Source organism: Ochotona curzoniae, unplaced genomic scaffold (assembly GCF_017591425.1).
Source record: "Ochotona curzoniae isolate NIBS_2020 unplaced genomic scaffold, NIBS_Ocur_1.0 contig_2318, whole genome shotgun sequence".
Lineage (NCBI taxonomy): Eukaryota > Metazoa > Chordata > Mammalia > Lagomorpha > Ochotonidae > Ochotona > Ochotona curzoniae.
This window is the reverse complement of record NW_024465419.1, coordinates 12,615,128-12,641,488: the sequence shown is the minus strand read 5'-3', so window position 1 is coordinate 12,641,488 and position 26,361 is coordinate 12,615,128. Positions and strand designations below refer to the sequence as shown.

The 26,361-nt window shown below is 37.1% G+C and overlaps 1 protein-coding gene and 1 pseudogene across 4 annotated transcripts in view; one reads left to right on the top strand and one right to left on the bottom strand.

Moving 5' to 3' along the window:
• The window catches only part of VPS13B (vacuolar protein sorting 13 homolog B), a 595,475-nt gene that overhangs the window by 423,904 nt on the left and 145,210 nt on the right, over nt 1-26,361 (bottom strand). The gene's annotated exons all lie outside the window — the stretch shown is intronic.
• On the top strand, nt 1,028-1,126 carry LOC121151403 (annotated as a pseudogene).

The following is a 26,361-nucleotide window of genomic DNA, read 5'->3' as shown; positions in this document are numbered from 1 at the left end:
AACCTCACTGGCTGCTTCTCCATCTCATCTTGGGTTTCCTTTTTATTTTTCCGCATTTTTACAAGTGATATTCTTAAGTAAAAATGCTGTATAAATGGATTGTCTCCTCCCTAAGATTTCATGCATGGTAGACACAGAAGCAATAAGTACTGTTTTGAGGTTAAACTATGCAAGGTATGCAAAGACATTAAGCACATTACAAACTTCAAAATTCACTTAATTACTCTATCGTTTGCTCATTTGTGAAACTAGCATAAATCACTAGCTATTTCATAGAATAATGATGAGTCTTGACTGAAGTGAAAAATGAGCAGTAATTAAAAGTGCATTTAATACTTAAGTGCTCTACAAACGTTAGCTACACAGTGACTCGATTGCCACTATTACAATAAACAATGTAGGTTTGGACTGAGAAAGTTCATTTTACATTCACCAATGCTTAATGAGGAAATTCACTGAAACATACTATTAACCATTAGATTTTTTTATCATAAAGATTTATTTGCTTTTTCCATGATGCAGATTTACAAGCATAGGAGATCATCCTACCCCCTCTCCTCCTCCTCCTCCCTCACCAAATCCCCCTATTTTTTCTCCCCAAGTTGTTACACGGCATGGCTTTTTTTTTATTATTCTTAAAGTCTACAAGATTTGTAGTGATATCTCTCATTTAATTCTTGATACTGATTAATTTATGCTTATTCTCTTTTCTTCTTTGCCAATGTTGCTGGAAACATGGGAGATTTACAAATGTTTTTCAAATTATTTTATTATTTTATGATACAGTACCATAGACTCTGGGACTCCCTTTCCCCCATCCCCAAAACTCTACCCTCTTTTCTTGATTTTCCTATTAGATCCTTATGCTAGTTAAAACTGTACCAACAACTAGCTGTATAATCCTGGACTTAGAAATTTTCTTTCTTTCTTTTTTCACCAGAAAAACAGGGGTTTAGCCGTGATGATTCCAAAGCTTTCATTCAGTTCTAAAATTCAATGACCAGCTACAAAGAATACAGATGGTAAATTGCTTCAGCAGCACATATACCAAAATTGGAATGATATAGAGAAGATTAGCATGGCCCCTATGCAAGGATGACAAATTTGTGCTGCATTCCATATTTAGAAAAAAAATATAGAGAGGTTATCTTAGAATTATCTCATATACCTTCAATATGCTTTAAAGGCAAACAAAACTGTTACATTTGTGAACATACAGCAGAAAAGATACAGACAATATAAAGTCTGATGAACGATCAGATCAAATTTTAAAGGAATTATAAATTTGTTCATAAACTGATACTGCAAAGAAAACTTTCAAAAATTTTTGTTTATCTCCTTAGCATTTAGGACTAATATGGCAAGTGAATGATGATAATTAATTATTGCCAATGATACAGCCACAGATGGACATAGTATCAAAAGTAGTTTTTCCACAAACATTCTTGGTTGAAGCAACACATAACAGCCAATAATTACTTAGCATCATCTAGCATTATTCAATACATTAGGACTGTGACAGTTAAAACGAGTTAGGATTTTAAAAATAAGACGAAGGCCAGCCACTGTGTCTTAGAAGCTTATGTTGCCACTTGCAGCAACCTGTATGATCAAGCTGTTCCACTCGCAAAACGGCTCCCTGCTACTGCACCAAAGAAAGCAGCAGCACATGTTCCAAGTGCAATTAGAGGCTTACGGCCTAAGCTTGGAACAATTTCATTGACCAATTAAAAATAAGATTTCAGCATTGGACTAAAAACATGATTTAATCATATGAAAGTACTAGAAATTTGCTTCAAATATAATAATGTACGTGAATTCAAAATGAAAACAGTGGAAGAGTAAATCATACAATTCGGAAGGAAAATATAGCCACAACTACTTCACACCCACTATAATGGCTCTAGTAAAAATCACAATTACCACGCAGAGTTAGTAAATATAAATCAGAATCTTCATACACTGGGTAGGAACAAAATATGGCTCATCAATTTTTGAAAATTTCAGCTTTGTGTTTTTTGTTTTTTTGTTTGGTGGTGAATCACTTAAAATCTGCTCATCAATTTTCAGGGATAAAACACATTAGTATTAACTACCTTCTAACGTTATACAACACATCTCTTGAATTTATTTATCCTAACTGAAGAATTAAGATGGCAGAACAGGGTAAGGACACGTTTGAACAGATGGAGAAACATTTAAATCAGGATATAGCAGAGAACACATTCCAAGAAATAGGACAGAACAACAGCAGAGGGGAACCTGGAGAATGACAGACACAGGAAAGCAGCAAAAACAATGCTGTGGTGTTACAATGACTGATACTCCAGAAGCATTCACTTAACGGCCATCTGAACTCCACCAGCAAGGGAAGGGACTTTCACTAGGAGCTTGGGAGGTAAACCCAGTCAAAAAACTGTATGTCCTGATATTCTATTTGATTTGACCAGGAACAGAGACAGAGCAGCAAATCCCAGATGGGCAGTGCGAGAACAGCGTGGATTTCACAGCCCATTCAGCCCCCTACAGCCAAATTGGGTACCATTTTGCTTAAGGAGGCAAAAACAAGGGAAAGGACTGAGCATAAACTGAGCTGGAAGTGAACTCATTTCTGACTCAGTGAACTGCAGCAATGTGGCATTCTACAGGTTCCACTCAAGCCAGGTCTGAGTAGCCCTCAGACCTGATGGACAGCAGGTCAAGAACTCTAATAGTGGTACGTCAAGTGCCATTTTGTACTCTGTGGCCATAGGTTTAGGACTGCACAGGACAACAGTGAGCTGCTCATGTGCTGATTTCCCTAGAACTCGCTGAGTTCCATGCATTGCACTGGTCCTACAGTAAAATAATACCGACTACGGCATCTATGGGTCAAAATAGGTTCGTATGGCACCCAGACTTAACATCTAACAGATTCCACCAAGATCAGCACCACCAATAACCAAGCTATATAGGACACCTGGTGTCTCCCTAATCCTGGGACCTGCTCCAAATGGAAGTGGGAGAAAGGTTATACAGACAATGGTGCAGCCTCAGCAAGCTATCACAGGAGGTAGAGAGTGGTGAGCCAGGACTTGAGGCTATGGAGATCATGGTGGAAATCTAACATAAGAACCGAGACCTGGACAGGTGAAGGGCTGTGCCAAGCTGAGTCAGAGCAACCACTGCACTCATGTGATCTATGGCTGGGAACAGGCCCGGTTGGAGAGCTAAGGGGACAACCCTAGCTGGGTTGAGGTTCCCACCAAAGGGCGTGGGGCCTGGAATGGGGGCTGCATTCTGATCAGAAAATGGTTGTAGTCTCCATTGGCACAAGTGTGGACTGGGATTGGATGCACCGAGCCGGGCCAGACTCCAACATCTTCCGGTATCCTGGGGGACCGGGATAGATGTGTGATGGAATAGACAAGGTCTCAACCCCTACTGAGCCATGTGTGAGCCATATGTGGGTATGGACAAGCCATGGCTGGGCTGAAACATCCAACAGCAAGGACCAGTTTGGGTTGAAGGCCAGTCAGGAAAAGCCACTGTTCCTGCTAAGACAGGAGGTGAATTGAGTAGGGCTGGCTCATGGACCCACTGGTATGCGACAAACCTGGCATTGGGAGAGGTTCTGATGGAGGAGCCTGGGCAACTCCTCTGGCAGGACACAGACCCTGCAGGTAAGCACAAGAAACATGATAGGAACCAGCCCAGAACAGGCCATGGAAATTTACCCACCGGCATACATTTGTCATGGATCGGGGGAAGACCAGGCAGAATCTGTCCATGTAATCCACTGGCAAATCCAAGCACCAGAACAGTATGGGTCGAGCCAGGTTCAGGCTCAACTGACTAGTGCACAATATGGAATGCCAAGGTGAGGTTGCCTGTACCAGATGTGACTGCAACACCCTACCAGCACATGTAAGAACAAGGAAGGAAGGGGGCAGAACAGGCAGGGGAATAAAGGGTGGTTTCCCTGCTGGACAGCTGCTCCCGAGCATGCACTGGGATGGGGGCAGACCAGACCAAGCAGGGCTACAACACCTGTACGCCTCATGTGGACTAAATCAGGGAGAAGCCAGGCTGGGCTGATTATTCCTATCGATGCAAACAAAATTAGAGTGGGTGAGGGTTGTTTGGGCTTAGCCACAGCATCAGCGGCAAGAAGCTGGCACTGGGGGCTAGTTCTGTCAAGTCAAACCACAGAACTATCTAGAGAGTGCATAATCTGGAATGGGAGAGGCCTGGGAGGGAAACAGTGGGTCCCCCCCACCTCTTACCACTTCCATGGGAGGGCACGAAAACCAGCACAGCGGCTTGGGTGGAATGGGGTGTGGGACAGACTGGACTACTGCTACACATACTGGCTAACCAGGGTAGGGGACGGGCCTGGTGGGGATTACTGTGGGTTGCTCAAACTAGGCTGCAGCTCCCACTGGTTCATGTGAGGGCCAAGTTTGTGCTGGGCAGAACCAGGCTGGACTGCAACACCCATTTGTTCCAGTGGAAGTCAGGGCTGAAAACAGAACCAACCCAACAATTGCAACCACCAGCTGATCAGGGCGATGGACTGTGCCAGGCACTGTACTCGCTAGCACATACAAGAATCTGGTTTGAGAACACCTCAGACAAAGTTTCTTTGGAGATCTTCCCAATCAAAATGCTGGACTCAGAACCCTAACCAAGAAAAGAGAGAAGACAGAACAGGTCAACCAACCAACTCTGCTATATGTTGGCAGCGAAATACGGAGCAAACACAGACTCTATGATGGACTATATCAATCAGTGGATTCTTCAAGGACCTCACAGTGCTTGCAGTGGCAAGATTGGCAGCGATTCATAACTGTTGCAATATCAAATCCTTTTGAGCAAGAACCTCAGAGCATACCCTAAATGCGGGACCTGGGGAGGTGGGGAAATTGGGTGGGCCTTCTCCCTTAATATCTCCCTTTAAACATGAAGGAAACAATATGGAAATAATAATCATACCCACATTTCTATAGCCCTTGAACATTTTTACCCTGTTTAACTATGTAAAGATTGTGAAAATATAATGAAAATGTTAAAAAAAAAAAAAAAGAACCCAGACCTGGAACTTGCTGGAGGGAGTGGCACAATTGGTGGCAAGCAAAGACCTGTGTACCAACTGCAATAAGTAAAATCAAACTGCAGACCTGTGGGTGACACAGCTTAGAAACCTGCCCCAGGGAGAAGACTCTGATAACCAGAAGTACAATGACCAAGAGCAAAAGAAGAGACAAAGGCACAATGAGTATTACTGAAAACTCTCCTGCAAAGGAACAAAACCCCATGCAAACATCAGAGTTCACTGAGGAAGACATCGAGAAAATGGAGGACACAGAATTCAGAAAACTCATTTTAAAGCTGCTGATCAACAAAGAGAAGCACATACAAGAGTTCAAAGAATTTAAGGAATATTTCACACAAGAAATAGCAGCAATAAAGCAAATCAAGGCTGATAGATCAGAAATTAAGAACACAGTAGAGCAAATGAAAAGTATAGTGGAAAGTCTCCAAAATAGAATGAAGCAAGAAGAAGAAAGAATCTCAGAATTGGAAGATATTTCCTGTCATCAAGGGAAAGCAAACAAAAAGCTGGAAGCAGAGCTGGATCAGGCCAAAAAAAGTTTTCAAGAATTGAAAGACACTGCTAAGCGACAGAATATAAAAGTTATGGGAGTCCCGGAAGGTGCAGAAAGAGAAACTGGTTTTACAAATATATTTAATGAAATAATCAAGGAAAAGTTCCCTAATCTAGAAAAAGAATTGGGAAACAACATCCAGGAGGGACACACAACTCCCAACAGACCTGATCAAAAACAATTTCACCACCACACATGATCATCAAACTCTCTTCAATCAAGCATAAGGAAAAGATCCTTAAATGTGCACGTGAAAAAAATCAATTGACATATAAAGGAATGCCAATTAAACTCACAGGAGATCTCTCAAAGGAAATTCTACAGGCAAGAAGAGAATGAAGTGACATATTCCAGATTATAAAAGAAAAAAATTGTCGACCTAGGATAACATACCCTGCAAAGCTTTCTTTTGTCTTTGAAAATGAAATAAAATTCTTCCACAGTCAAGAAAAGTTCAAAGAATTTGTCTCTTCCAAACTTGCCCTACAAATGATACTTTAAAATGTTCTCTTGACAGAGAAGAGGAAGCACACCCAACAAAACCAAAGGCAAATAGGAAGAACATCCCAGTAGAATGACAACAGAAGACTAAACCAATGAACAACCCATTCCTAAAATGACAGGACCAAAGTACCACCCATACATACTAACCCTGAATTTAAACGGTATAGGCTCAAACAAACGTCATAAATTAATAGACTGGATTAAAACACAAATCCCATCTATTTGTTTTCTAGAAGAGATATTTCACCCACAAAAATCAGCGGAAGCTATATCTCATGGATTTTGATGTTTTTGTTTTTGGTAGTCTCATCTCTTCAAAACACTTTCTTCTCTTTAAATTCTTCAATGACTCATAGATCATACAGTAGCATAATTTTCTTCAAGAAGATTCTTGTTTCATTTCTTCAGCTACATGTTAGTCATTTAGTAGCATGTTATTTGACTTCACAGTGTTGTTAATTTCTTTTTTCTTCCTGATGTTGATTTTGTTTTGCAGCTCTTCATTTAAGGGGATGTATAGTAGCTATGTAATGGAGACTGTCATATCTAGTAACATGTCAGTTAACTTCATGGCATTATAAATTTCTATTTTTCTTCCAATTGTTGATTTTGTATTATGACTTTTCATTTGAGGGGACATACAGTAGCTGTGAAACAGAGACTAACATATTCAGATGTGAGGATACAATGTAGTATGCATTTCTACTTCCAGACAAAGATGGACTTACAATGAAACTGCTTACTATATCTTGACAATAGGATGCTGGACTCTCTGCCATTGTCCATGCCCGCAATGATGGACATATGACTGTGTATGACGAACTATACTTTAGTAATGATATAGAGAAACTCGATGCGTGTGGGGAATTGGAGCTGGAATAAGGTAAATAGCAAGAGCCTATCAAACGCTATCATAAAAATAAATAAATAAATCCTGGATCATACAAAAAAATTATTCATCCTAACTGAAATTTTGAATATTTTAACAATGTCTTCAATTCTATGAAATCACCTATTCTAGATCCCGAATAAAAATGGAAATATGCAGCATTTGTTTTCCTGTATCTGGCTTACTTATCACAATGTCTTTACAGATTCATTCATGATGTCACAAATGATAGAATTCTATTTATAAAAGTAAACAGTTTTCTGTTCTTAGGAGTGTGTGTGTGTGTGTTGAGCAACGATGAACACTTACATTGATTCCTGCCTCAGCTACCAGGAATAATGATGCAATGAACAAGGGAGTACAAACCTTCATTTAACGTATTGATTTAATTTCCTTTGAATTTGTACCCAAGAGTGAGATTGTTGAATTATTATATTGAAGATGTTCCATAGAGCTATTTTTCATAATGGCTGGAGCAACTTGTTTTGCCAGTGAGAGTTTATCACTGCTTGTTTTCACATTCACTCCAAAAGTTCTGTGTCATTTTTGATATAAGCTATTTTAACAAGCTATTTTGACAAGTATGGAAGGTTAGCTAACAGTGATTTTAATCTGTATTTCTCCGATAATGAGAGGTACTGGGCATATTCTCACGTACTGGTTATTTTACGCCTCCTTTATGAAATGACTTTTCAGATCATTTGTTGCTTTTAATCACTGAGTTCTTTCAAGCCCTTCTGTTACTACATTTTACTTCCCTGCAACTATTTTTTCCCATTCTGTACGCTGTCTCTTTCAGTTCTATTGATTATGTCGTTGGTCATGAGATTTTCAATTTGATATAACCCAATACTTTTCCTTTTGTTTCTTGTACTTTTGGGTTCACATTTGTAAAACTGTTTACTAGATGAATGTCACAGGGCTTTTCCCATCCAGTTAGTTTAAGATGCAGAGTAACAATAACATTAACTGTAGTTATCATATTTTACAACTACAGGAAATAAAATTCTTTCTACTAACACTTCCTACTAATGTTACACTGAAAATGTTATTTTTTTCATTATTTTTTTTTTATTGGAAAGGCAGATACACAGAGAGGAGGAGAGACAGAGAAAAGATCTTCCGTCCGATTGGTCACTCCCAAAGTGGCCGCAACGGCTAGGGCTGAGCCATTTTGAACCCAGTAGCCTAGAACTTCTTCTGAGTCTCCCACATGGGTGCAGGATCCCAAGCCTTGGGCCATCTTTGACTGCTTTCCCAGGCCACAGGCAGGAAGCTGGATGGGACGCAGGGCTGCTGGAATTAGAACCAGGGGCCATATGGGATCCCGACGCACTCAAGGCAAGGACTTTAATCACTGGGCTATCATGCTACGCTCAAATTTTTGTTATTTATAATGTCAAATGCAGTAGACCTAAGGAAGAAGGGAGGAGAGGAAAAATTGTAAGAACTATTTTTCCAAAGACATGGCAGAGTATATGAACCAAGTAAGAGATGTAAAATGTGAAGTGGAAACAGAATTGAAATGAAAATAAATAAAACCAAAATTATAATAGAAGACAGATTGTGGTACAGTATCCAACTCAACAACTGACCCAAACAAACAAATAAACTAGAAAGAATATCATTCAGGACATAGATAAAGTCAAAAACACCATCGAGGTTGATGTGGTGCATGACAGTACAACAAGCTAACTCCCCTATGGTTCTAGCTCAGGCTGCTCCACTTCTGATTCAGCTCCCTGTTGATGGCCTTGGAAGGAGGCAGAGGATGGCCCAAGTCCTTGGTATCCTGCAACCATATGGGAGACCCAAAAGAACTCCTGGCTACCAGCCTGAGAACAGCTCCACTCCGGCTTAAGGCATCTCAGGACTAAACCATTAGATGGAAAAACTCTCTGCCTCTCCTTCTCTTCTATAAAAGCAACCTTTCAGAAAAAAATAAATCTTTAAAAGAATCAATGTCATGTTATCTCTAAAGCAGACTAACCACAAAATACAGGTTTTCACATAACAAGATCTATTAGGTCTTCCAATCTCAACAAAATTTTAAAACTTGAAGCTACAGAGTTTGTTCTCTGACAACAACAGATTCAATTTAGAGGGTAGAGTTACAAGTATAACCTCTGCCACTGAATCTACATAGTGAAATACATGAAATATGTTCACCTTATAAAAATAAAATAAAACAATTATCCTACAAAAACAATGAAAAGGGGAAAAAAAGGCAAAAAATCTCCAAATATTCAACATACATACACATTCCCAATTCAAAGGGCTCACATTATTTTTAAAATAAAGTAACAGAAATACAATGTATCAAAATTTGTGACACACAAGTGAAGAGGTACAAAGATTAGTATTATACGTACATATTCAAAAAAGTAAATCTAGAATGAGGACCTAGGTTCTCACTTCAAAATCCTACAGAAAAGAACAAAATAAGTTCAAAGGAAGCAGGGGATGGAAATAATACATATGTGAGAAACTCATTAAATTACCTTGAAAACTACCCTTGTAAATAAAAGACATATAATATGGACAAGACTAACATGGCCATAAAAGGAGAGGTCATATATTATCAATATAAGGAATTAAATGGGACATCATTAAAGACCCAGCAGATACCAATAATAATGGAATAGAACAAAGCATCGAAAAACAGAACTAGAAAAGTATGACCTATGGCTAAGTTCCTTAAGAGGAAGATGACAGTAGAGAAATCTTAAGATTCATAAGGAGACATCTAAGAAATGTTTTTAAAAACTGGTAATATCTTTTATACACATTCTCTCTCAGACTTAAAGAAAATAATACTTCTGGCTTCTTTTTATGACAAACACTGAAGCCAGACAAAGACATGAAAATGAACATCTAAAGTCACATATTGCTCCTCTAAATATATATCTGAAACCACTTAACAAAATATTAGAATATGGGATCAAGCAATGTATCAGTGTATACATTAAGCACACAGTTGGCCACAGCCACATATGCCAACTATGAGTCATTTCAGGACTAGATACTTGTTGTTCTACAAAAACAAAAAAACAAAAACTACAATGTAATCCACAAAATTATCAAAGAAAAAAGTACATGATCATATCAACTGCTACAGAAAAATAATCTTGCCAAAGTTAACACCTTTTAATGATTTACCAATAAAAATAGGTACAGGGAGAAAAAAATTCCTCCACAGGAAAAAAAAAAACATTAACAAAACCATTGAAAACTACAACATGGTCAATTATTTCTTTCACACGCTGGGGGAAAAAAGGATTTTAACTCTCATTTATCCATAATGCTGGAAACTGTACACACTGCAGGAAGGGAAGGGGGCATAGGTGGAAAAGGCAGGGTACCTAAAAATAGTTTTGGAAAGTCACAGAAACAAAATAAAGATAGCAAAACAAGGGAATTTCTATACATTGGCTAGGAATGTATTGATTTGAACCAATATCAGGACCCAGCTAGACTAGCATCCCATACGGGCACCAGTTGCCCCACTTTGGAACCAACTTCCTCCTAATGCACCTTGGAAGACAGTGAGGAGAGCCAGAGTACTTGGGCCTCCACCACCATATGTGAGACCAGGAAGCTGCTCTTGGCTTCCGGCTTTGAAGCATGCCAGCTCCAGGAGTTGTGGTCATTTGGAGAGAACGAAACAACAGAAGGATGTCGCTCTGGGTCTCCTCCTTTCTAATTTCTGCCTTTCAAATAAGTAAATGAATCCTGAAAAACAAATAAAATATCAAAGGTGGATCTTTAGCTTAGTGAGAAGGGCCCCTGAATCACGTGGTGGTGTTCCTGAGTTCATGATTCCAATTTCATGCTAATGCAGGGCCAGGAATGGAGCAGTGCTAGCTGAATTAATTTGGTTCCCACATCCCACAGGACCATCTGGAATGAGTTCTCAGTTCCTAGCTTGTGCCTGGCACAGTTCACGCAATTTCCAGTATTTGGAGAGCTTAGTGTAGATGGACGCTCACTTTCTTGCATATGCTCCCTTTCTTCTTTATAAAAAAAAATTTTAATACTACTAGAAAACCACTGGAAAAATAAATTTTTAGATGTTAAACTAATAAAACATATATTCTGAAAACAAAATAGGTGAGAAAAGAAACCAAAGAGTACAGGAGATACAGGATAGATGGTTGAAGACTCAAAATGATGAGGATTCTTTATAGAAAAAAATGACAAAAGGATTCTAACATATTTATAGAAAGGCAAATGAATTAGAATAATTATAAACAAGATCAAAACTAAAATCAGAGGAAAGAGTCCACACAACTGTAAGATGTCATATAACTTCAATAATCAAGACTGTATAGGATTAGGGAAAGAATAAACATAATTTCCATTGCAAATGAAATGGAGAAAAACTTGCACACAAATATGCCAAATAATGCTTTACAAAGGTTCTAGCACAATTCAGTAAAAACCTTTCCAACAAACAAGGAAACTAGCAGACACCTTTAGAAGAGAACAAACTCAACCTACATGTAAAAACTTATGAACTAAGACAAACAGAAGCCTACAAGGAAATCTTTGAGATTTAGAGCTAGGCAGATTTCTTTCATTTGCACAAAAGTATCATCTATAAAAGGAAAACTTATAACCTGATCAAAATTATAAAGTTCTTCTTTGCTAAAAACTCTAATAAGAAAATAAGAACAAATGCTACACATAAGATATTTGCATCAACATAGTCAACAGAATACTAGTAAAATATAAAGAATCCTCAAAAGGGAACGACAGAAGTACAAAAAGTAACAGCTGTTTCACTGACAGGATATACAGATGGTAAACCAGCAAATGAAAGGCATTCAACATTATTTGTACTGCTCTGAGGGAAGTGCATTTTTACAACTCCAGGGAGATACCACTTTACATTTATTTATCACAAAGACTACAGTGAAATACATTCTGAAATCAAATGCTAGTGAGCATATAAATAAAGTTTGTATTTCTACCTCATGTTGCTGGTAGAAATAACAAGTGGTGTTGTCACTCCTGAAAATAAACTGACAGTTTAAAAAATAACGAAAGGCCCAGAGCAGTAGCCTAGTACCTAAAGTCATTGCATTGCATGCACCTGGATCCCATATGGGCACCAGTTCATATCCTGGTTGCTACACTTCCCTTCCAGTTTCCTACTTGTGACCTAGGAAGGCAGTGGAGGACAACTCCAACAAAGCCTTGGGACCCTGCACCTGCATGGCATCCAACAGTACAGATTTTCAAAAATGATATATCCCGTTCTGAAATTCTTCCATCATAATGTCTTTAAAACTTTCTATAGGTTCTTAGAGAACAAAAGCTGCAAACTACCAAGAAGTATGATCTAGTAGCCTTTCACAAAGATTTTCAAATAGAAATATCTTAAAGTTGGATTTTGGAAAATACCACTCCCTATCATTAACTAAGAAAAATTAGGGCCTGCGTGATGGCCTAGCAGCTAAAGCCCTCGCCCTGAACACCCCGGGATCCCATATGGGTGCCGGTTCTGATCCCGGCAGCTCCACTTCGCATCCAACTCCCTGCCTGTGGCCTGGGAAAGCAGTCGAGGATGGCCCAAAGCTTTGGGACCCCGTACCCATGTGGGATACCCAGAAGAAGTTCCTGGATCCTGGCTTCGGATCAGCATAGCACCGGTCATTGCGCTCACTTGGGGAGTGAATCATTGGACGGAAGATCTTTCTCTCTCTCTCCTCCTCTCTGTATATCTGACTTTGTAATAAAAATAAATGAATCTTTAAAGAAAAAAAATTAAAATTTCCTGCATCCTTGAAAATAACATTTGAAACTAAGTCACAAAATTCACATTCTGTACAACGTTACAATGACATTTTAAGCTCAAGAAAATGCTAGAAATCAAACCCTGATTATTGAAGGTATGTTTTCAAGAATATTCTTACTTCTGATATTATCTGGCCACATCCTAGAAGCTAAAAGCTAAGTGGTATCAAAACAATCGTTTCACCACCAGGAGTTTTATATTTCTTTAAAGTCTCATATAAAAAGCACCTGCTTAAAGTGAGTAATGCAGTTTTACATTCGCTGCACTCAGGAACAGGGTATGTAACCTATTCCGTCTTCCTCCCTTGTGGAATATATATCTGCTTATATTGCACAACATATTACCGATGCATAAAAAGACTCTCTGATCAGCCATTTGGACTGTTGGCAGCAATCCGTACGAGTGCATTTTTTTCACTGTTTTAAATGACATTCATTTAACAAGTCAAAAAAAAAATCTTTTTAAGGTGATGAATGTACCTTAATATATACATAACACATGTACGCATATTAACTACCACTTGGAATGCAAACGATAAGACACATGTCTTACACCCAATTTGTGCTGTAAGTATCTGAAAAGTAATTAAACCTATCAGTCCAAAGGACTAAGAAGTCCATACAGGACACTTCACTCCTTTCCATCTTTATAGACACAATTTTAATATTATTGTGACCACACTGCCAACAAAAGTTAAGTTAGTGTTGACCTCTTAACAGTTCTAGGTGTAAAGACAATTTATTATTAAAATTTAATCAACTTCCTATCTATCAGATACCCAAGATATTTTCAATACCCAAATATCAGTCAAATCTGAAAGTAAATTGGGAATGGGAATTGGGAAATCGGAATAATGGTCATGAAAACATAGTATCTGATCTAAAATACAAGTTATACTGATAGAGGGTTTGTAGATACAGAGGAAAAACAGAAAGGGGGAGATTTTTATATTTATACTATAAAGAAATGAATTAAAAACTATATAAAAATTGAAAATATGCAAGGCAAAAGCTCCACACTGCCCCTTGCTGGTACCCATGGGCAATAACACAGGAACCATAGTTAGTGTCAATAAATATTAGCTTAGACCTAAATCTGCATTATTAACTGTAACAAGCATAGAGTAATTCAAGGAAGTATAAATTTTAATGTATTTCTTCAAATAACTAGCACTCAGGCAATAAACTCAACAATACATTCATGAAGTACTAATTATACATGAAAGCTAGGAAATGTCCAAAACTGATAAGTGGAAGTCATTATCTGAAACAGGGGTCTGCAGAAACAGGCAGTCGGAATAGCAGTGAGATTGGCGCCTCAGGTACATACATCTCACACTGGAGCACCTAGTTCAAGCCCTCCAGTTTTGTCCTAGCTTCCTATTAATGCAATATGTTAGGAGGCAGAAAAAAATGGCTAAATTACTTGAGACGCTGCCACCCATGTCAGAAACCTAATTTCAGCATGGTGCAACCCAGGATATTACAGGCACTTGAGGAGTGAACCACCAGATGTCGGCCTTTTCATGAAAATACAAATAAGTAAATAAAGCAGGAAGTTGTAAACAATTTTTGTGAAGAGCTATGTAATATAAAATTTCCAAACATATAGTCTTACACGTATTCAACTCTGCTATTGCAACACAAAAGAAGCATGGATAATAATGAATAATTTGTGCTCTAATAAAAAACAGATAGTGGGTTAGATTTGGGACATAAGCCATTCCATCTATTTGAGTTCCTCTCAGCTCTGTGATCAGATTAGACCAGCATACTCTTTCCCAAATGGTTGATTGCATCAATTAATATACTTACTAGCTCACATCACAGACCCTTCATATTGGCATTCTGGAAGCCCAATCAACTGCTACAGAGCTGAAGGTTTGGATATGAGAAAACCCCAAAAGAGCTGTGTTCTGAACTATTCATTCTTGTGATTTCTTATAGGTAAATTTAAGATATATTAAACTACTGATATCCCTCCACTAATATTTTTAAAACATAACAGAATTATTCACATTTCTAAGACAAGGTATTTGGCAAGAAGGGATTATTATCACAGAAGAAAATAAGCCATGGAGGCACTCTAACACAGAATTCGTTACTGAGTTCTTCCAGTGCTCAAATCATAGTAACAAATCTTAAAAACTAGAAGCAAGACGAAAACATTCTTTTCCCAGGATGTTTGAATTCCAGCTGAAAATGGCTAAATTTCATTGAATCTTCAAATAAGTGAAAGACACCAGAAGTAATATTTTATATAACTTTTCTTGCATGAAACAAAGCAGCATGAGTTAAATAATGCTATAATCACAGAAAATTGTAGATTTGAGAGCTTACATTTTCCAAAACCAACAATCATGACTGAACTGTGACTTTAGTCAAACATCACACTGCAGACTATGGCCTGAAACAGTATATTACAATGATTGCTAAGTGCAAGCAATCAAAACAATAAATTATTTGTGAAACATGAAAGAACAACAAAAGAGCCAAAGACAATGCGAAAATAAATGAGTCCCACATTTACTAACAGTTGTTCTCTAGATCACTAAGAGGAACTCTGGAAGAAACAAAGAGGACAACTCTTACTTCCAGTGGACCCACACACAGTCATTACTACGTGCATATGTACCCAAAATAAGTGAATACACAGGTGTAATACTCAGGCAGTTCTTTGTGTTTACAATAGGAAGTCAGCATTTTATGGACTGAGAAGTAATACTCCACTGACTCAGGCTCATAGCTTATTGAGACTTAGGAACAAAATGATGACTACCATTAATGACATTATGGAACAATCTTCTACATGACTGTTTTACAGAATAATTTGGATTTCTCACAGAAACATATTTAGATAACTCCAAGGAAAAAAGTGTAGGCATTACTTTTAAAAATTCATGTATCCTTGAAAGTTTTTTTTCCAGAAAAATATCTATTTGATAACTAGGGTAAGTTCTTACATGGTAAAATTTGTACTGTAGCTGGCAAATGCATTTTAAACTTTACATCAATACTATTTCAAATCAAACATTAAACAATATCTTAAATTCTAAAATTAAACAACTCATGAAATGAAAATATCAAAAAACTATACTAAACTGCTCAAGTTTCATTACATTTGAGTATCCATGATTAATTCAACTTGAAACACTTATAATCTTGTAAGTTTCAAAAAATTTCATAACTTGGCTTAATTTGTGAGAAAATAGCTTATATGAATGTCAGTTGTACTCCTCTAGAAAGACAAATGTAAACCTATTTAGTGATCTGATTTTCTCTTTCATCTTGTCTACAGTTTCTGTGTAGATTTATAATGTTCATTGTTTCCAATTTTAACAAATCACCTAATGGCAGAAAGGAAAATACGTTAACCTTGGAATTACTTGCAGTTGGAGAAATCTCTTTTGTCTGGCCCATATAGGGCCTGCAATCTGTTTTAAACACAGATTGTCTGTCTGTCGTCTGACAGCCACCAAGCTGCACAAATTACTTTCTGCCTGTTCACCTGTTTGCAGCTGCATCTGTAAGCAAAGGATTCTGCAGTTTGACTTGAGCAACCACTTCAGGATTGATGACATGTGCTGCTGATAAAGTGAGCAATTTGAAGAAATTACTGGCTATAGTTATTGAAAGACATCTGGGCAAGAGCTGAGAACTAGAAGCCTTCAATCATGTGCTCGCAACCTGCAGTGGCGGCAGTAGCGTTTGAAGTGATACACGACTAAAGGCAGTTGGCCCTGGCACTAAATAACCACGCAACAGAAGGAACATAATCTCTCAAATGAGTAATAAAAGATTCTTTCAGCTGTAAAAATGTGAAGTTTGGTTCTCTCTGTAAAACATATTGAGAAAAATATCAGACAACAATTAAGCTTTCTTGATTTCATTCCTAGACAATTTTACATCTCATCATATATGCCAAGCTAATTTCTTTTGAATACCTACATCCTGTATATGTCCTACATCCTGACACAGCAGAGCTTTCACCCATATTACTCACCTCAATATTAAACAAGAAAAATTCCCTTTCTAAAGTTCCTTGTAAGTATGTAATAATAAGAATAGGGTGTGCATGTCCCTCGATTAAGGATTCACTCAACTATACCATACTGCTTTTTTGCTCTTTTTTGAGATGCTCTGGTTTCTTGATATACTTTGGCTAAATGATAAAATGAACATTTTGTCACAAGCATTCATTCCCATGGGTCAGCCATTAGGAGATAAGGTTTCCATTTCACATTTCTGTCTCATTACATTAAACTTATTCCAAATCAAACTGTCATCTTGCATTGCAAAGAGTGATTCAGTTAAAACTCACACTTTTGAGGATAAGGGACAATGCTAAACAGCAAAAACTGCACTGCACTTTGCTGAAATTCAATGACTATAAAAATTCAAGTAAAAGTATGCCAGAAATAATAACAAATACACATTCCCTTAATGATAAAAATCTGTAGGGTTTCCTATTAAAGAGAAAGAAGTAATGCCTATTTGAATGGTACTTAAACATAAACAACAGCATTATAAAAATATTTACATGTCTTGTAGAAATACTGAGTATGAAAGCACAAAAAATATTTACAAATCTAATTTGAATAATTAGTATTTATGCACACAAGGCATCAGTTAAATAAGGGATTACGGCAAGGCAGATCTATAGGTATAAAGACAGAAAAACAGCTTAAATTCATATCAGAAATAGAGTAAATACTTATATGCACACATGTGCAAAACAGTTTTAAGAATAAACTGAACAGAATATTATACACTAAACATTTACTATTAATTTCTCCAATATTAATATGGCTTTAGATAACTACTTAAACTACTGCACTCCACATGCAGATATTTAAAAACCAGTAAAGATAAAACGAGAGAAAAATGGAAATAAATTAGAAGTACAACAGAAATGAATATCGGTTATACTGCACAAAGTCTAAAAATCCCTTTGTAAACATTTTAAACATAAAAATCTGTGCTTTAGAAAATGCTTCCACTGAAAGACACTCATCATTATCAGAAGGAACTATATATTCCAAAAATCATGATTAGCCAGTAAGCTTTGAAAATTCTTGGAGAAATAGCAAACACAAAAACAGTTTAAAATATGTAAATATTAATTTAAAGATTAACTTTCCAGTTATCAGACCATTATTGCCCATTAACAGGGAAAACACAGACATGTCCCTTATGTAGTTATGGGGAGTGTGGCCAGTAAATTTTAATTAATTGTGCTTCTTTCAAAAGCACTTTAAATAATTGGTTTTAACATCTCTATAAACTAAGAAAATATTGTCCTTGCCACTTACACACATTGATAGTTCTTTTAAAGCAAATTTAAACATGTTGGTAAAACTGGAGAAAAATGCATTACTATTTCAACTTTTTGAAATTAAGTATGTTTGAAAATAGGAAAAATCAAAGTTATCTTTCTAATTAGACACATAAATTTGTCTAACAATTCAATGTCCATAAACTGAATTCAACACAGACCTGAATGAGTCCAATCATAGGAGGGTAAATAGTAATAATTATAGTAAAACTCGTTCATCTGTTATACCAATCACATTCATAGTTAAGAAATACCAACTATGTCACTATACTCTTCCTAATCATGTCCTGAGTTCATGTTGTAATAACAGTTTTTATTTTAAAAGGCCTGAGTCGTGAGAATATTCTTACCACTTCATAACTTTGACACAAAGTACATATAAAAAGATTAGACTTTATTTGGTATAAAATCAGTTGGCAGTTTTACATCTGTGCATGCAACAGAAATACACCAGCTGGCATCTCAAGCACACACACATATGGACTTCAAAACAGAAACTTCCTTATTTGCAGCACTGCCAGGGTAATTCTGTATCCTCTGCATACTACAGCTATTTGTCAGGCCCCTGCAGGTGTGCACTGCACATAAACACACAGCTGTAGTCCAGCAAGCCAAGTATTCCATCAAACATATAAAGGGAGACCTCAGCAGTTAGATTAGTCATCCCTACAACAGGTCTAGGGAGAACAATACGGGTTAGTATTTTTGGAGAAAGCACGGATGGGAAATTTATGATTATACTCATCTTACCAAATAGCTGTTGGATTGTGTCATTTTAAAAGTAATGCCTATTTCTTGTGAGAATAGGGGAAAATAAAATGTTTAAATTTAAAATATTAAAAAATTACATATAAAATGCCACAAAGTTTCTAAAGTAGATTTTAGTTTGGAGAAGTTACGGCAATTAGTGCAGTAACTAAATTATTTACACATATTTCACAATTAGTGTCTCTTTAAACCTTAACCAGTTGTACAGTACACTGTATTTGAGTAACTACTTTTCTCATAGGCATTTAAGATAAGTTTCTAAATAAGTCCACAATTAGGTAGAATATTTAACTATATTAAGGTATATGCTACGTTAAACCTTAAATATGATTAAAATATTTAGTTGTCAAATATGATTTAACAGTAATAGACCTAAAAATGAAAACATAAGATATATTCAATTTACAACTATGCAGAAGTTCCCAAGCAAATTAAATGTGGCCCTATCAATCTTTAAAATAATTAGGAAGTACTTCAGGCAGCACATAATTACGACCATTTTAACTGCATTTCCCCCAAAATGCTCACAGTCCACCTGGCAGTTGCCAAAACATGAAAGATAACTTAGAAAATGAGCTTGAAAGCATTACGCCTAATATACTAATCTTCTGTGAACTTAAGGTCAGAGAGTTAGTAATCAAGAAACAGCAGCCTCTGACATCAGAGAATGTGTATCCAGAATGCATAAAAACATCTTATAATTATGTAACTGATACAAGCTCTACTGTTCTAATTTTATTCAATTCTACTTTAAATGACCCAAAAAATCATCTAAAGTAAGAGAAGAAAAAGTAAATGAGGGAAAGGAATAAAAGGCTTAAAATTTTTTAATTAAATTCATTAAGGTAAATAATCTCAGATCTGTGTTTATTCTTTAGTGTAACCACATAGGAAATGCTGAAGTTTGACCTGGAACTCCATATTACTGATGGATCCCTCTGGTGTGATTCACGACTCTTTAAAACTTTCTAAGCAGCCTTGAATGTTTCAGTTTGGATACGGCTCTGAGGTTGATTCCTACCTCTCAACAACTCTATCTGCACTTCTCACTCACTCATTCAAATCAGTATCCTTGTCATACCCCCCTCAAAAAATTATCTTCTAGATATGTCAAGTAGTCAGACAATGGGAAGATTATCTTCATCCTTAATTTTCACAAAACATACATTTAAATCAAATTTTAATTGATGGTGTCTACTTCAACTGTTTATTGCTTTGGAATGACTCCAAAATTTAATGGCTTAACACAATCTATTTTTATCATGTACAAGTTTCCTTCATCTAGCTGTTTCCTGTTTTGTTTTCTCTCTTTTTTCCTCTCTCTGTCAGAATATGGCTGGGGCTAGAATCATCTTAAGTCTCAACTAAAATGGAGACACAATATGGTTTTGACATGAATGACATACCAGCAGGAATTACAATAACAGCTGGGGACCAGATAGGCATGTTTCTCTCCTTCCTTACTCACAGTTCCCCATGTGGCTAGCTTGGACTTCCTTACAGCATGGAAATCTAAGAGACATTTTACTGCAAACATAGAGGGTTAACTTCTCCCAGATCACACGTTCAAATATCCCAGATAAAACAAGGGCTTTATAACCTTGCCTCAGAAGTAAGACACCTTCATTTTTATCACAACCTACTGGTCAAAAGCAAGTCAGTGAGTTAATCTTAACAGGAAGGCCCTCTGTAGAGCATGAATACTGGGAGACTTCATTCTTAGCCACTTCAAAACCACACACACAGATTCTTTTTTTTAATATCCATTATTGCTGGGCCCGGCGCAGTGGCGCAGTGGTTAAAGTCCTCGCCTTGCACGCCCAGGATCCCATATGGGCACCGGTTCTAATCCTGGCAGCCCCGCTTCCCATCCAGCTCCCTGCCTGTGGCCCGAGAAAGCAGTCGAGGACGGCCCAAAGCTTTAGGACCCTGCACCCGCGTGGGAGACCCAGAAGAGGCTCCTGGCTTCAGATCGGCATAGCACCGGCCGTTGTGCCCACTTGGGGAGTGAATCATCGGACGGAAGATCTTCCTCTCTGTCTCTCCTCTCTGTATATCTACCTTTCCAATAAAAATAAATCTTTAATTAAAAAAAATCCATTATTGCTATTTTAATAACTTTATTTTCTAAGTTACAGTTAATAAAATACAACTTTTTTGATTATTTTTACATTAGTGATTAGGGTGCAAAGGGTCAAGGGCTACAGGAAGATGGGTAAGACCATTATTTTCACAATCTCTTCTTTTTCCTTCCTGTATCTGTGGAAGGGGGGAGACTAGGGGAGAAGCCACACCCAGCCTCCCTATGGCCTCCGCACTCTGGGACAGGAGATGGACACCCCACATTCCAGGGTTCCCGATGTGGGACATGCCACTAGGGTCCTGCTCAACAGATTTGGACAGTTCAACAGTTCTGAATTACTGCTGATCTTGCCACTCCAAGCACAATGAAATCTCTCCAGAATCCATTGGGTGACATAGTCCACCTTAGGGTCTCTGCCTAGGTATTTACTGCCAACACTTGGCTGGGGCAGCTGATCAAATTTGTTCTGTCCTCCATCCTCCATTAAGGTACCAGGTATGCTCTGCAGGTTCCAATGTACTGCCATATCCTCAATGTGCACCTGGATATGCTGTCCACTGCTCTAAGCCACTGGAGAAGCCAAGCTCTGACACTTGCACTCCACAGTCCGACCACGGAACCTGTATTTCTCTCGACAGTTGGTTTCCAGGTCCAGCAATTCAACCGAGGGATTCCCAAAGAAACCTCATCTGAGGCGATCCCAGACCTGATTTGTGTGCTTGCCAACACAGGGTCCAGCACAGTCCGTCACCCCAATCAGCTAATGCACATGCTGGTGGTTGCGATTGCTGGGTCAGTTCTGTCTCCAACCCTGTCTTCTACACAAACCAATGGGTGTTGCAGTCCAGCCCAATCCTGCCCATCATATACCAAGCCCTCACACAAACCAGTGAGTTACAGCCTAGTTGGATCAACCTGCAATAACCCTCACCAGGCCTGCCTACTCTCCTGGTTCCCATGCCTGCCAATATGCACAGCAGACTGGTCCAGTCTGTCCCACATCCCCTTCAGCTCTTAAACCTGTCAATGGACATTTAAGCCTAGTTTAACCCAACCAGCCCCACTATCCAGTCACTATTTCTATTTTTCTCCAACAATCTATTACTGATTCAATACTTAATTCAATCTACTAATAGAAAATTATTTTCAACTTACTAATAATATTCATTTTCATGGATGTGATTTAAGAGACAGCAAGATGTTATTATTCAAAGCTTCAAGAAATCCTCCAAAGTTGGAACCATTTGAGAAGTAAAACAGTGAATGTAAAATCTCTGTATCTACTTATGTGGTCGTGTCAGTTTTTCCACACAAAACTACAAATCTACCCATTTTATTACCTCACCTACCTATATTTCCACCTATCAATAACAAAAACATGCACATACATATATGGATGTTTAAATCCTTCTCTTTCAGAACAAAGGTCTAGTCATACTGGAAAAACTAGTGTTTAACATGTTTTACTGAACACTTATTAATCCATCCTAATAGTTGGCTAATAACAAACTACTGCATGCACAGATATATATTCATAGAGCAATGATGTATGCTACTAACATTGTCAAGAAAAAGCAGCCAGATACAAAATAGTACTCTGTATACTGGTATTAACATGAACTTCAAGAACAGAAAAGAAAAATCTGTGGTGAAAAATACCCCATGATTTTACAGAAACTTGAATAACTGCCTTTGAGGCGGTGCTATGAGTAGGGTTAACCACAACAGAATATGAAAAAAAAATTCTAAACTGAATCTGGAAAATTTTCAAATTATTTTTTAATCAAGAGATAGAATAAATGCATGTATCAGCAAATAGCTGATACCTTTGTTTCTGGGGTGAGAGCACAACCTAGCTAAGGTTGAGTACATGGTTGTGATGTTCCTAAGTTGAAGTCTGAACTTTGGCTCAGATTACAACTTCCTGCTGATGTACACCCAGAGAGGCAGCAGACAATGGTAGAGTGGTTGGATCCCTGCCACCCAAGCCAGAGGCCAGGAGTGACTTCCTGGTTCAGCAGTGGTCTGCCATTCCAAGAATTTAGAGGAATGAGCTATGGGATCTGAGTTCTGTCTCTACTTTTAATGCCTCTCCAATCAATGTATTTTTTTAAAATGTATTTTTACTTTTCAATTGTAAATGTCAAGTGACTCTCAAAATAGTGTGGTTATCCACATTTAGAAATATTAGTGGGAGCTAAGGTTCTGAGAAGCCAAGCAACTTAACCAGAATCCCATAACTAATCAGGGAAAAGCCACAATTGTAAGTCAAGTGTTTTCAGGCTTTCTTTGGAAATATTTTTCTCTTATATTTTATATTACAAATATCAGAATTTTTCATTTGTACCCTTTAAGCAAAAGAAGAAAAATAAGAAAAAATGCCTATAAAGAACTTGAAATTATTCTGCAAAATTTTCTTTGCAGTGTAAATTTCGACATATCAATATAATGAAAATTAAGGAAAAACTGGAAAATGGATCTTAGTTTAGCACAATTATTATGCTTCAGAGGAAAACCTATGGATCTTTATTTCACTCTTGGCGCTAATAATTACCATATTATGCAATCCATTTTAATGATAAAAAGGTAGTGATGGATATTTGGTCTGGCCACTAAAATGCCAAATATTTATATCCCAAGTCACAGTGCTTGGGTGTCTCCAAACCTAAGTCCAGCTGCCTAAAAAAAGCACACCCTAAGAGGCAGCAATGATGGCTCAAGTGGTCATTTTCCTATCACCCGCCACACGGCTACAGTCCCAACTCCCAGTTCTAGTCTCAGCTTGGAGCTACTTAAAGGCACTGACAAATTAAGAAGATGAAAACTCCTGGGACTCTGTATGTGCATGTTTGTGTTTTTATTTCTCTGCCTCTCAAACAATTTAAGACAAAAATAAACTACACAGTCAAGCATTTCATAAGAAAATTTGTTAAACTGAAATGTTCTTTTTGACACACATTCCTGTAGTTTCAGTTCAAGAAAATGTGTAAAGATCTCACATGCATAACTGCTGACTGTACCATTATAAGCAGAAAATTAAATACTCTAGATGTCCAACAATAATGGAATGGCTAAATAAACAATGGTATTCCTATACTATGGAATGGCACGCTGCTTTTAATAATAAGTATGTTTGCACAATGATGCTATAATAAGCATCAAAAGATACTATGTGAAAATTACAAATTCTAGAATGTGGATATGATTTCATTCAAATACACATTAATACTGAACAAACTTACACATGTGGTAATGTTTTTCCAGCACAGAGAATATGAGGTGTGGCAAAAAACAAATGGAAATGCAATTAACTTGAAAACAAATTTTTTGCACACCATTCATCACTTTGCATATTAAAATGTACATATTTTTAATATTTTAATTATAATTTTATGGTAAGTTCCATTGACTATAGAATTTCCCTGGCCCCATCCCCAAGACTCCTCCCTTTCCCATCGATTTCGCCCATATTTACTATAGCAGTATAGTTCTTCATAAACAGTCTTAAGTCCATCATTGAGGGCACAGACAATGACAGAGTCCAGCATTCTATTCTTAAGATACACTTAACAGTTTCATTGGGAGTCATCTTTGATCTGGAAGAAGAGATGCATACTGCATTGTATCTTCACATATGGATATGATAGTTTTTTACACATTTACTATACATCCCCTTAAATGAAATGCCACAAAACAAAATCAACAGCAAAAAAAAAAAAATTTACAACACCATGAAGTTAAATAATATGCCACTGAAAGACTAATGTGTCGTTGATAAAATAAAAAAGAAAATCAAAAACCTTCTTGAAGAAAAGGATGCTACTGTATGACCTATGAGTCAATGAAGAATTTAATAAGAGAAAAAACTGTTTTGAAGAAATGAAAAACAAACATCAAAATCCATTAGATATAGTTGCCACTGATCTTTGTTGGTGAGATGTGTCTCTTTTTGCTTGTTGATCCAATCTACTAATCTATGACATCTGATTGATGAGTTTAAGGCGTGTGCACTCTGGGTTAATATGAATAAATGGTAATTTGGTCCTTCATTTTAGCAACTGCAATAGGTTGTTCATTGTTTGATTTCATCTTCCTTTGTTATTTTACTGGGATGTTTCTCATGTTTCCTTTTGGTTTAGGTGGGTGCTATTCCTTTTCTCTGTCAAAAGAACATCTTCCTTAATAAAAAATGTTAAAGGCAAACACTAAAGTAAATGCTCAAGCTTCTAAATTTACATCCTTTAAAAGTAGCACATAATCAAACAATACTCAAGATTAAGAAGAAATTATTAATGTTCAAAGTTGCTCAGAGCAAAACACTACCAGATACTTTCTTTGACAATTCTTTAAAATATTTGACTTACACAAGGTGAATAATATTTATGTGTTTCACAATATGGCCTTACAAACACACTGATACTTCCTATTCAACTATCACTCCTCTCTGGATCACCCCCCCGCCCACTCTACCTTTTTTACAAAGGCATACTTTCATTTCACTTCACAATTGTGGGCTTAATATCCAATTAAGTAAATAATCCAACAAATAGCAAGTAGAAAATATAATTCCTCAAAAGTATACCCAAGATTGTAAATAATACTCAAATTTCAAAATGTCAATTTCACATTTTTTTTTTTAACTCTCTGGTAGTTACAACAGATCAGGGAAAACGTGACAACTGTCTTTTGAGTACTTCCTTATTTCACAACGCACAACGGTTTCCAGCTTCATCCACACTGTTTTGCAAAACACAGGGTTTAATTCTTTTTATGGCTCAGTAGCATTCCATTGTGTACATACACCATATTTTCTTTACCTAGTCATCTGCTTATGTTTGTCTGGTTTGATTCCATATCTCAGATACTGTAAATTGAGCTTCAAAAAACATGGAGGTAGATATAACTCCTTCACATGCTAATTCATTTGGGAAAAATTTTCAGCAGTGGAATGGCTGGGTCATAATGTAGATCTAATTTCAGATATCTCAGGAAACTCCACACTGTCCTCCTTAACAATTGCACTAGTTCACATTCCCATCAACATTAGATTGGTGTATCTTTTTCCCTCCATCCTGGCATCGTTTATTGTTTTTTAATATTTAGGTCATATTCATTCTAAAGAGAGGCAGAACCTCACTGTGATGTGCATTTGACTGCCCTGATGGCTAACGAATCTAAGCACCTTTTCTTACAACTGCACATGAATTTCATTCTTTGAAAACTGCCTATGAATGTTCTCTGTGCATTTCTTCACTGGATTGTTTGTTTTGTTGATGTTGAGGTTTTTGAGCTCTTTATTCTTTTGGATGTTAGTCCTCTACCAGATGCATAATTG